The 13,853-nt window shown below is 38.8% G+C and overlaps 1 protein-coding gene across 1 annotated transcript in view; it reads left to right on the top strand.

Moving 5' to 3' along the window:
• Window positions 1–13,853, top strand: part of Pdss2 (Decaprenyl diphosphate synthase subunit 2) — a 176,365-nt gene that overhangs the window by 91,376 nt on the left and 71,136 nt on the right. The window lies entirely within an intron of this gene.

The raw sequence follows: 13,853 nt of genomic DNA on the forward strand, positions 1-13,853 counted from the left end.
TTAGCGATGTCCTCCTCTCCCGATGAAGGAATAGAACAGTGCTCCTCGCCACGCCCCCGAGAAGTCCCTGGCATTGCAAGACCTGATTAGATACAAAGATAAATTTTCTCTTAGATTTTGCACCCAAAAATAATATTTACAGCAAGTAAAAATGCACCAGGCTATATGAACCTAATAGCCCAAACATAAAAATCACAGTGCTAAAGAAACTGTAAACTGAAATTTGCAAAGAATCTAAATTATAGTCCAGAAATTACAAAACAAAAATTTAGTAATGCATACCTGATCCTATCAGGATTTGCTACAGCTTCAAATGGCATGACATCATCATCTTCTGGTGGCAAATCTGAAGGTACGAGCTGTGATCCTTCATCAGAAGAAAAATCCAAGGATTCCCTTTCAGATTCATCATCAGAAATGTCATTTATAGCATCAATAATATTTTGTTCAGTAGTAAGTCATTGACTTGCAGCCATTGTCAACTATTCATACACTATTTACACACCAATACTGCAAAACTAACAACCTGTTGCACAACAAAGCATGAGTAGTGCCCTTACTGCATGATTGTTCGGATGTGACTAAGCGGTTTCATACCTCTCTCTTCCTCTGCAGCCAGTGCAATGTTGCCAGCTTGGGCAGAGTATATATGGTTCGAGAATCCCGGTGACACATGGACTAAAAGTATAAGAAGCTAAATGGAAGAACAGATGTGAACACATTATTATCAATGATGGGTCAAATCTGACCCAGTCGCAGTTCTATTTAAATTAGAATCTTTTAAACAGGGGGTTGCCCCCGAAAACTAAAATTACGTGTGGTTGTTGAAGACCCTTATTTATGAAAAGTCATAAAAATCTAGCACTCCAGGTAGAGACACGAAGATGATAGGGAAGAAAGAACTAACAGCTGGGTCACAAATGACCCAGCCGTGGTTCTAGTGTTGAATGGAGTGACAAGTACATTGTCAAGCATTGAAGAGGCAAGTACAAGTATACAATCACCAATACTTGGCTGGAGAAAGAAAATACTCAAAAAGTTTGAGGAAAGAGAAAGCAGTAAGAGTAGACATGTTTCAAGGAGTGGAAACTCCAACAATCTAGTGGTTATATGCAGTATGGCAGGAAAATGTCATCCCAGAAGACTGGAAGAAGGGCATAATTGTGCTTTTCTTTCAAGAAGGGGAGCAAAAGGAAATACACCATCTAATGTGACATCATGCTGAGCCATCTCATGGCCTAAAATATTTAGGAAAGATCATAGAAAGTAGATTAAGAGAAAAGTAGAACCATTATTGGAAGAGGAATAACTAATATTAATAAAGTATTTAAATTTACTTATGATAACAAAGACATTTGCAATAAGACACAAAAGTTGAAATCTAGGAAAGTAGCTGGAAATGATAAGATTTCTGGGGATATATTAAAGACAATGTGTTGGGATATACTACCATACTGAGATACTTGATTTACTATTTGCATGGAGGAGCTATACCAAATGAATGGAGAGTTGCTGTAATAGCCCCTGTATATAAAGGTAAGGGTGATAATCATAAAGCCAAAAATTACAGGCCAGTCAGTTTGACATGTGTTGCATGTAGGCTTTGGGAAAGCATTCTTTCTGATTATATTAGACAATTAATATTATTATATTAGAATTAATAATCGGTTAGATAGAAGGCAGTTCGAGTTTAGGAAAGGTTATTCCATTGAAGCTCAACTTGTAGGATTCCAGGAGATCAAATGGACTGTATCATGTGTGACCTATCTAAAGCATTTGAGAGGATAGATCATGGAAGACTGCTGGCAAAAGTGACTGCTGTTGGACTAGTCGAAAAAGTGACTGAATGGGTAGATATATTTCTAGAAATTAGAACTCTGAGAAATAGAGTAGGGAAAGCATTATCTGATCCTGTAATCATAAAGATGGGAATCCCTCAAGGTAGAATTTTTGGACCTTTATGTTTTCATATATAGTATATGAATGATATGAGTGAAGAACTGAAATCAGAGATAAGGCTTTTTGCGGGTGATGTTATACGCTGTAGTGATAAATACGTTACAGGACTGTGAATGATTGCAAAATGACCTTGACAATGTTGTTGATGGACGACAGGCAGTGGTATGATGATAAACTGTATTAAAAGTCAGGTTATGAGTTTCACTAATACTGTAAGCCAAGTCCTTTCACTTTTAATTACTGCATTGATCAGGTGAAAGTTCCTTATGAGGATCATTTTAAGTATCTACTTGTTAATATCAGGAAAGATCTTCATTGAGGAAATCACATTAACATAATTGTAAATAAAGGTTACATTTATATCTTCACATGGTTATGAGGGTATTTAGGGGTTTTAATAAGGATGTAAAGGAGATGGCATATAAGTCTTTGGTAAGACCCCAATTAGAGTATAGTTCCAGTGTATGGGACCCTATCCAGTATTACTTGATTCAAGAATTGAAGAAACCCAAAGAAAAGCAGCTGGATTTGTTCTGGATGATTTCCAACAAAAGAGCAGCTTTACGAAAATGTTGCAAAGTTTGGGCTGGGAAGACTTGTGAGAGAACGGAGACGAGCTGCTTGACTAAAAGCTGTATGGCGTGGAATGACATTAGTAGTTGAATACATTTGAGTGTGGTTTTTTTTTTTTTTTTTATTTTTTTAATATGAAGATAAAGTTTGAGGCAAATATTAATTTATAGGAAGAGGAGTTAGATAGAGATTGGAATAATTCACCAAGGGGGATGTTCAATAAATTTTCAAATTCTTGGCAGTTATATAAGAAAAGATTAGGTAAACAATAGATAGAGAATCTGCCACCTGGGTACCTGCCCTTAATGCAGATCAGTGATGATAGATTGATAACAACATAACAACATACCTTATCTTTGCTGTCAGGATGTTAATGGAGAAGTATTGTTTATAGACATAGAAAAGGCTTACACATCATGCCAAGGGAGCATATTTGGGAGTGCCTGAAGGAACTGAAGGTTCATGATAGCTTACTTGCAAAATAGAAGATGCTGTATGAAAAGAAGAGAAGCTGTGGGCAAGATGGCCTAAGTAGAATTAACAATAGGTAGGCTATTCATGGATGCGTTACTGGTGGCGCCAGCTGAGCTGAGCTGAGTTTCACGATGACATCTCCATGATGACTCTCAGATGTAGCAAGGCTTCAAGTTACCACGCTTTTATGTTGCTGTTAGCTAACACCGAGGTTTCTGTTATTTGGTCATATCTGTGTTCACTGCTATTATGAATTAAATGTTCATTATGCTGTTATACTCCTGCATCGGGATTAGTTTTATATTTCGTCATTAGTACTGGCACGGGTTGTCATAATAACTGTTCCATTTCGACCTGGTAAGAACAACTCACAAGTTATGTTTTATATGTTTCCTAAAAACAAGAAAATTAAAAGGGAAGGGTTGTGTGATGTAAACACAAAAGCATCATAAATGTTGATAGTGCACACGTATGTTCTGTTCATCTTCTTCCTGAGGATTATGAAAGATATTTAAAGAATGAACTTTAAGGGTTGCCATTGAAAAAGAGCTTGAAACTGGGTGTCATTCATTCTCAACAGATATGTAGCTGGCATGGAGAAAAACTACCTATGAAAGAGGTGTAGGAAGGTTACAGTTCTATGGACACTTGTTGATGATGGTCAGTAACAGACTAACAAAGAGAATCCTTTAATATCTAACGGAAGACAGTCTGAAATGGTTTTGAGAAGTGAGGTTGGATTTGACAAAGATGGTAGTTCCGGAAGATTACATCGTTGACAGAAATCAATTTAGACAACTCTTTAAAAAGTTCCATGGTTTCCAGGAGACTGGGGGAACACTAGTGAGAAAAGGGAGATCCTATGCAGAAGAACAGAAGAAGGAAGTAGGAGTAAGACTGAAAAGATATTTGCAGAGAGTGAAGGCTAAAAATACAGAAATATTCTCAACCGTAGTCCATAGATGGCTGAAAGAAAGAAGGAAAAAAAGTCCTGAGTTCCCACAAGCATTTCCTATTGCACCTTTAAAAATGAATTGAGCAGAGGAAAGAAAAAAGGGAAGGTGTCAAAAGAACACTCCTCACTTCAGAAAGTTTGTCAACAATAAATTAACAAGAATTATAAGAAATTATTGTGTTTAAATCAACTATTGAGTCAAAGGAGCAAGACATTGAGAAGCTAAGGTAGGAATTTTATGAAGTTCAAAGCAAATATGAAGCAGAAATCACAGTCCTAAATAAAAGTAATGCACCACTGTTGAAGGATAACACAGCTTTAAAGAAGAGCAATAATTACACTTAAGAGTGTCCTTGGTCTGATGTCACCCCCCCCCCCCCAAAAAAAAAAAAAACCATTTGTAATAAAGAAGTAAAGAATTTGGCTTACATCAAAAACTTGTTAACCTCATTAATATGACTTTTAAAAATACGAAGGCAAAAGTTAAATTTAGAGGTGAATTATCAGAATCATTCACTATAAGAACTGGACTTCGACAAGGAGACGGACTTTCACCATTGTTATTTAATTGTGCATTGGAGAAGGTTATGCGTGAATGGAACAAGAAATGCCAACCAACTATCAAGATCGGTAGAAATATTAAACTCAACTGCCTTGCTTTTGCGGACGATTTAGCATTACTTGCAAATACAATAGAAGAGGCTAAATTTCAAATTGAACAACTAGAAATTATAGCTAAAAAAATGGGATTACAAATTTCATTTGAAAAAACAGAAATGATGCCAACTTTTAAAGTTGATTTACCAGTTATTCAGCTGAACAGTAATAAAGAGATTAAAATTGTTCAGAAATTCAAATATCTTGGGGAAATAATAACATGGAACACAAATGAAAAAGAAGCAATAGAACACAGAACAACTAAATTTAAACAAGCACAAAGACTTACCTGGCCAACCTATAAAAAAAAATCTCTTTCGATAAACGCTAAGCTGAAACACTATAATTCCATAGTTAAACCAGAGGCAACCTATGCTAGTGAAACTTTATTCAAATTAAATGTAAAATCTACAACAGACAAATTACAGAAACCTGAGAGAAGAATTCTTAGAACAATTATTAATAAAAAACACCAAGTTGATGGACAGTGGAGATTGTTGCCTAACAACATTGTCTATCGTGAATTTGAATCAATAATATCTACAATGCGTAAAAGAAGAATTTCCTTTTTCTGTCACATATCAAGATTAGCAGACACCAGGATATTGAAACAACTATTCGATTACTTTTTGAAGAATAAAATCAATAATAATTGGTTCAAAGAAGTTCAGGACGATTTGGAAGAATTGGGTATAACTCGGCAACAAATCAAAGACAGAAAAGAGAAGAGGATTTTGAAGAACAAAAGCATAAGTCTCAAACTAAAAGCAGTTGAACGGAAACAATATACTATATCGGACACACAAAGGGCTTCCAGGTCGGAGAGGATGAAAAAGTTCTGGGAGAAGAAGAAGAAGAAATTAACTCAAATGTATTGATTTCAGTGCTCCAATGTGGGCGTAAAATATGTAAATAATAATAATAATAAATAAATAAAGAAGTACAGAAGGTATTATCAATTTGTTTCATGCCAGGGCAAATTTGGAGCTTGGTGAACAGAAAAAGACAAGCAAAATGGAAAGCAGAGGACATTGCGCTGTCATTGACCTTAAGGGATCTTTCCAATAATAATAATAATAATAATAATAGATAGATAGATAGATAATGCCTTTTGGTGGTGAAGTTAGAGCTCAAGGTCCTCTCTTACACTTTACCACTAGAAGAGTATACATCTACATAACTTATAATTACAAATACAAACAACACAAATAATATTAATAGCAATAACAATAGTAATAGAATCCTTAATTTTAAACAAAGTACACTTAAATGACATAACTACAGTAATCCATTCATTCATCTCATTCATTCCTTCATTCACTCAACAATTATCCAGCAAGTCAGCGAGATCTACTCAGCAAATACTCGCGGCAAGCCACTTTAAACTTGCTGTGATAGGGATTGTTTCAAATGTTCGCAGGTAGCGAATTCCATGACATGGACGCAGAGATTATGAAGGAGCAGTTGTAAACAGCAGTACAGTTTATAAGTATGTCAAGAGAGGAGCAAGATTTCGTAATGTGGTCATGATAGGACGAGAGGTAAGAAAAAGGTGAAGAAAGATAATTGGGAATATTAGTGAAAAGTATTTTGTGCAGAAGTGATAACATGTGAAGTTTACAGCAGTTGAGCACTTGAAGCCACGACAGCTCCTTGTTATAAGGTGATATACGAGCATCATATCGCGGTTTAAAGATATATCTTATGCAGCTGTTCAGGTTCTGGTCCAGTTTCGTTTTACTGTCACAGTTTATTTCAGTCAACACAGTGTCACAATAGTCAGGTATAGGTAGTATCAGAGAGTGAAATAGTTGTACTTTAAGTCGAACCAAGAATACATTACAGAATCGTTTCAGAGGATATAAGCATTTATGTACTTTATTGCATGTGCTGCATCCTGTTGAGTCCAGTTTAGGGTGTCATTCATAATAATTCCTAAGTTAGTGACTGAAGTAGAGTAGGGTATGATTTTATTATTTAAAATTATTGAAGAGATTCCTGTTGCTGGAGGAAATATAGGTTTTTACTGGTACCGATAATAATAACTTGTGTTTTATTCGGGTTTATTAATAAACTGTTTTTATTTGCATAGTCATTAAGATGTTGTAGGTCGGAATTTATTTTAATAATTGCAGTATCAATATCACTTGGTTTTGAATGGTAGTAAATCTGTACCTCATCTGCGTACACTTGCAGTTCGCAGAATTTAAGACGTAGGCGGATCAAAAGGTTAGTTGCACTAACGTGCCGCAGCAGCATGCTGTGTGTCGCAAGCTTGGGCACAGCGGATCAAGGGACAGACATAGCCCACACATCTGTTAGGCAGGTCGCTGTGGTGTCTCGTCTAGTATTGTGTGAATAGCGGCCAAATGCAATGGCACGTCAACTGGACGTTCACTCCAAATATGAGGTGCGTGCGACAATCCGATTCCTATGGGCCAAAATGAAGAATTGCTTGGACATTCATCGTGAAATTAGTGCTGTGTATGGGGAGCGGGCCATTTCCCGGCAAGGTATCGTAAAGTGTTGTCAGCAATTCTAAGCCCAACGCACGGATATCACGGACAACCATCGCGAAGGCAGGCCCGCAACTTCCAGCACCCGTGCAAAGGTCAACAGTGTGAATGCAATCATTAGACTGAACTGGCGCATTAAACTGAGAAAAATCGCGACGCAGCTGAACATGTCGTATGGCAGTATGTTCGCCATTGTTCACGAGGCTGTGTCAAAGATGGGTCCCACGTCTTCTCACCGATGAGCACAAGGGACAACGTTTCCAATCCTCCCTGGCATTTTTGCAACTCTATGCCGCAGATGGCAACAGGTTTTTGCAGCGAATCGTCACAGGCGACGAAACGTGGGTCCACCACTTCACCCCCGAAGCGAAGCGAACATCAATGAAATGGGTGCACCCCTCATCACCACAACGAAAGAAGGCCAAGGTTCAACCTTCAGCCGGTAAGGTTATGGCGACAGTGTTCTTTGACATGGAGGTTTTGCTGCACGTGGAATTCATGCCGAAATGAACAATGATCAACGCTGCGTCATTTTGTCAAACGTTGCACCGGTTGCGTAAAGCGATTAAAGAGAAGCGCCGGGGGAAATTGAGCACCGGTGTGATTTTGTTGCACGATAACGCAACACCTCACAAGGCCCGCCAAACGAGAGAACTGCTGTAACGTTTCAAGTGGGAGGTCTGGCAACATCCACCTTACAGTCCCGACCTAGCGCCATGTGACTTTCATCTGTTCGGTAAGCTCAAAACAGAGCTCGGTGGTCGACGTTTCCAGACCGATGAGGAGGTGAAGGCCGCTGTCTCCGAGTGTTCGCAGAATGCTGGAGGAAATTTCTATGCATCTGGCATCGATAAGTTGGTTGTGCATTTGCAGAAATGTTTGGAGTCTCTTGGAAACTATGTGGAAAAGTGATGTTACAGTGCATGTCGTTATAGTCATGTTGCTGTTGTATAGATGGTGTGATAAATGGCCATAACTGAGAAGTGCAACTTATTTTCTGATCTGCCCTCGTATATCATTAACTCCTATGCACCCATAAGCGAACTGATACACGCTTGAGCAGCTGGGCCAGGACTCCACAAGCGGCCTGATATGCCGGGGTGCAAGGTCGCATATTGGAGATGTTTGTGGCATCTGTTGGTTTTTTCCGGAAACATTTGTAATTGAAATCTGTTCTTGGTGTCTCAAAGTGTCACCAGAGTGCTCTGGTATGCTTCTTTGGCAAAGAGAATTGATTAAAATATCGATCAAGAAATCTCTATACTGTTGTTGACAAGATGACTGAGAAGGAAGTTGCTTGCTCACGCGATATGCTCAGTAATTACATAAAAATAAATTTCATCGTAAGGTCCGTATTGTCGTACGTATACTTTTAGGTTAAGTCAATATTCCACCTTTACAATACCATAAGTTTATTGTGACATGTTTCGTATAACTTGTAGACATCATCAGCCGTAAGATATTTAAGAAAAAGCACAAAAAAAGACAAGGACAGAACAACATATTAAAATAAATCGGGTTGCCAAACATGTCAACCAAAATAGCGAGTGTGTTCCAGATTGTTCCAAGTACAAACATTCAAAAGCTGTTGATGAAGCTTTTGCCGACGCACCCTCAACAAGAAGTCACATTTCCCACTGTCAATCATTGCCGGCGATTTTTAAGGTAAGAGGAAAAAACCGAGGTGACACACTATTAAAATTTAGTTGTTGAAGTTTCTGCAGTAGTTACTGACAGTTGACAGTGTCAAAGACACTACTGAGATCTAATAATGCTAGTACAGTCACGTCCCGTTGGTCCATTGCACGTCTAATATCATCTGTCACTCATAGTAAAGCTGTCGCAGTGCTCTGTCCTTTCCTGAAGCCGGATTGGAGGGAGTTGAGGAGGAAATGCTTGGTAAGGTATTCAGTAACTTGTGTGTGAATTAGATGCTCAAGTACCTTGGATAAGGGTGATAGGATGGATACTGGACAATAATCTGAAGGAGAATCTAACTTGGAGCTCTTCGGGATGAGTCTGATTAGTGCATCTTTTCAAACATCTGGGAACATTCGGTTTGTCAGGTAGTAGTTAGTATTGGCAGAACAGTTCCTAAGATATCCTTAATCTGTGATATAGAAATGTCATCATTACCTGTGACATTAGATGTAATAGAGTATATTACACCTTTAACTTCATTTGAGCTGATATTTTTTTAAAGAGAATTGCTCATGAATAGAATGCTGTTGAAACAAGGGTAGTGAACTTTTAGGGAAGGAGGTAGAGGCTATTTTTCACTATGCGAAATGATCATTTAAAGACTCTGGTGATATGCTTGGTACAATCGCGATCACAAGAATTCCAGGTGGAAAAGGAAACTGGTAACATTTGGGCGAAGATTTTGGCCAACCCTGAGGATGAAGGAGAAGTAACCAAGGCTATGTCACATGCGTTCCTCTTCCAGGAGGTGTGGCTTGTGATGTTGCGCACTCGGAGGTGACTCTCAACTCCAATTTTTTCAGGAACTGATTAAGATGTTGCTATGGTTAAACATTCTGGCTATACTAGCTTTTCCTAATCAAGGAAAACAATTAACTGTAATTTAATTGCGATGAAGTGTGTACGATGTAATTCCACCCCAATATATGGCATGTAATTGTTTGATGAGCGCTGGCAATAACTTCATAGAAACGGTTTTCCAAACGCCCTTGCGTCTCTGATAATCATAATTATTTAGTGCCAGGTTTCATTTTTGAGAATAAATATTACTATTATTATTAGTAGTAGTATTAGTAGTAGTAGTAGTAGTAGTATTTAACACCGGGCGAGCTGGCCGTGCAGTCAGGGGCGGACAGCTGTGAGCTCGTGTCCGGGAAATAGTGGGTTCGAATCCCACTGTCGGCAGCCCTGAAGATGGTTTTCCGTAGTTTCCCATTTTCACACCAGGCAAATGCTGGGGCTGTACCGTAATTAAGGCCACGGCCGCTTCCTTCCCTATCACATCGTCACCATAAGACCTATGTGTCGTAAAGCAAATAACGAAAAAAAAAAAAGTATTTAACAGGGCCTGTGTTGATGAAAATAAGGGTAATTTTTCTTACAGTGGTTGAGCGCGATGCCATTTGATAATGAAGTCATAGTCGAGACCGCTAACATTTCAGCCAGACTTCGCACACAAGAATTACGAAGAAACTGTAGAATTTGACCCTCAATGAGTTGATATACACACTACATATGTTGCCTTGAAGGAGCCATGTTGTTCCTCCCATCATTGTTGAGCCAGTGGGACGTGTGGGCAGGCGGGGAAGCAAGTACCTTCCCCTCCGCGTGTGTTTCGTTCCTCGTTTCCTCGTACTTAGTTTTCTCCACCTCCCCTCACTCTTCAGATGTGTGCATGTGTTAACACGTCTAATGGATGTGACCTATGAGAGAGAGTGTGTAAGCAGGTACTGGGTGGTTCTGAGGGCTGTACTGATTTCTTGCCTGAAATGAATATTTCTGGCCATGAGATACTAACGATTTCGAGTGTACATGTTGCTGTATGGTTTTACCTATACCGAAGATACATAATTTACTCCAGTTTTATCTCGGGCTGTTATTGTTCATCAGTTCTTGAAAGTAATAATATTTAGAATTCCTAATTAGCTACTTGGTTCTGTTTCTCAGAATCCTATACTGCTCGAAATCATCTGTGTCATCCGTCAGTTTGTATTGTTTGTACAGTTTGTCACGGCTGGCCATAGCAGATCTTATCTCGGTCGTTAGCCACCTGGATGAATGGTGGTTGATTCTTACCTGTTTCCTTGGTGCGTGCTTGTTGAAATATTTCCTGTACAAGTGAATTGAATTTGCTTACTTTATAGAGGTTTATTTCTGAAAATTACGTGTACTATCCCAAGGCGAGTTCTATGCATTGTGGCATAGTTTATTCCAGTCCGTATGTCATAAGTCTCATATTGTACTGTAGCATGGTTTGTACTTAGGTACTTGTGTAGAATAACACAGGTACCGGTACAATAGGTCACGTGAGGAGATGCCAGGAGCAGGGATCTGTCCATGCTTAATTACTTTCTGAGTTTGATTTGTCACAAGATCAATTAAGGTATGACTTGTGCGGTCAGAGTAATGAACATGATTAGTAGCATTGAGGGGTAAGAAATAAATTCAGTAGGTTGTTCGCTTCACTAGTCTGTTTTAAAAGGTCAGTGTTAAAGTCACCCATGATTATAATGTCATCATATGCCAAGATAAGATTTGCTATTGCCTCCTCCAAATCATCAGTCTGTCTTATTGTAGGTGGCTTGTATACAATCCCTATTAATATATTTTTATGGCAGTCTAATTTTACAAACATAAATTCTGGTCGCAATATAAGTCTTGGGTCAGAAGTGGAAATTATCTTACATTTTAAGTCATTTCTGTAATAAAGTAGAAGCCCACCACCTATTTAGTTAATACGATCCGGGCATAATATTTAGTATCCATCAAGGTTAGCTGCCGATGACAGCTTTTCTTTACACATCCAGCTGTCACTTATTCCAATAATATGTACAATGTTCACTTCAAAAATAGCCTGTAGCTCTTCCAGGTGAGCTAATAATGACTGGCCATTTAGGTGGTAACATTCTAATAACCGTGGGTGGGTACTGAGCTGCTCTTGCAACACAAAGTCCCGTTGAAGGTGGTAGGGACGAAAGAGAAGGGGTGGGTGAGGGCTGTGGAGAGGAATGTAGGTCAGTGGTATTATCGTTATGCTGGTCAACATGCATATGAAACTATGCAGTAGGAAATAAAATTAAAATGAGCTTATCCGAGCAACCTGGTGAGTACATCCACTGACTTTCACAAGCACACACGCTAATTAGTACATACATTATTTCTTTCTCTAAGTTCACGAGTTCATCCTACTCCCTGCAATGTTTTTAAACTGTGCCATCGTGCATAATTGAATTTTACTTCCATCTTCCCTTAAAACACAAATGCATCCATCTTGAGTCCAGCATTTGTGCAATCCCCATAAATCCCTTGCCTGATTAAGGAGATTTTTTCTCACACTTGTGAAGGACTCACTTAGCATGAGCCCACTACCCTTCAAAGCGCGCTTCACATGCCACACTCAATCATGATCATGTTATCAAAGGAACTTAGTAGCGATCAGTCGATATCCATGCGAGACCCCGTCAGCATACATTCGATTTCAGTGGCCCAGCCTGTGCCAGCGATCCACATCAAGAAGTTACAGTTCAGCTGAAAGTTTATTTTTCAGTGTCTCTAGCATTTTGATGTAAACATCCTCGGACAGCTGTTCTGGGACACTGTGCAAAAAAAAAAAGACAGTTCCAGCGACTGTACTGTTCAGCCTCATCCAGTACATAATCTTGTATCTGAAGTAGATCTTCCAGAGCCCTTCAACTCCTCTTTTAGCTTAGAGATGTCTTCACTGGCCTGTTTCTTAAATGTCTGGAACTCGCCACCCAGCGCTTGGAGTACATTCGGTGGGTTGGCGGCACTGACTCCTGAGTCCAGGAGAGCTTGAAAGTCTTTCATGGAATCTTTGAAAGCTGATATCTTCCTAGCTACTTCCTTCAGGGACATGGTGTTTACGTTTCAAAGAAGAAGGAACTTAAATATATCACTTAGTTCACATGGATCAACATTTTCTGCAACTTAACTTTCTATTTAAGCAGGGTGTAGCAAAGAACTTTACTTGACCGTCTCACCTGCCGCCTTTAGCATGGCCTCAGCTACCTTTTGCAGCCATTTTAATATGACGCTATCTGGCTGCCTGCTCGTCAACTTCGATGTTCCTTTTTTACTCCAGGCGTACTAGTTAATAATAATAATAATAATAATAATAATAATAATAATAATAATAATAATAATAATAATAATAATAATTTAAGAAAGTCAAGTAACCTAATGAAAACTTATGGAATAACTACTCCAGGTGGTAATCGTAAACGTCAATCCACCATGGCAGTATGCCGTGCAACTAGGCCTAGGGATTCTGGAGAGCCCAGAACAGCATGCAAAGAGTCTGAGCCTTCTACTGGTGACCCTTCAACTAAGAGCAAACTGAGACCAAAACAAAAATACTTCTTTGGTACGCTAAATATTAACACACTTCTGAAAGTTAGAAAACTAAAAGAACTAATCAAAATTCTAGACAACCAGGAAATCTTAATACTTGCTCTTCAGGAAACCGGATACTGTATACAGAAAGTAATATGTTAGACTCAGAAAATTACAGAATACACAGAGGAAAACCAGGGAAGAGAATAATGAAGAATGTCCCCCCACCAAGGAACTGCATTCATAGTACAGAAGAGCATAGTGGAATCAATCCAAAACTTGTATTCACCCTCTGAAAGACAGTCTCTGTTGACCATACGATGTGGAAAAAAAAAATTATACATTAATTAATACTCGTGCTCCAATAAATGATAACAGGAAAAATCTTGACAAAGTGGAAGAGTACTGGGAACTCTTGGAAAACGAAATCCACAAAATTCCTGCAGATCACGTCAAAGTGGTACTTGGAGACTTCATTGCATAAGTTGGGAGAGAAAGGATTTATAAGAAGATTGTAGGAGAGTTCCCAGCACACAAAAGAACAAATTTTTTTTTTTTTTTTGCTAGGGGCTTTACGTCGCACCGACACAGATAGGTCTTACGGCGACGATGGGATAGGAAAGGCCTAGGAGTTGGAAGGAAGCGGCCATGGCCTTAATTAAGGT

This window comes from Anabrus simplex, chromosome 1 (genome assembly GCF_040414725.1).
Source record: "Anabrus simplex isolate iqAnaSimp1 chromosome 1, ASM4041472v1, whole genome shotgun sequence".
Classification (NCBI taxonomy): domain Eukaryota; kingdom Metazoa; phylum Arthropoda; class Insecta; order Orthoptera; family Tettigoniidae; genus Anabrus; species Anabrus simplex.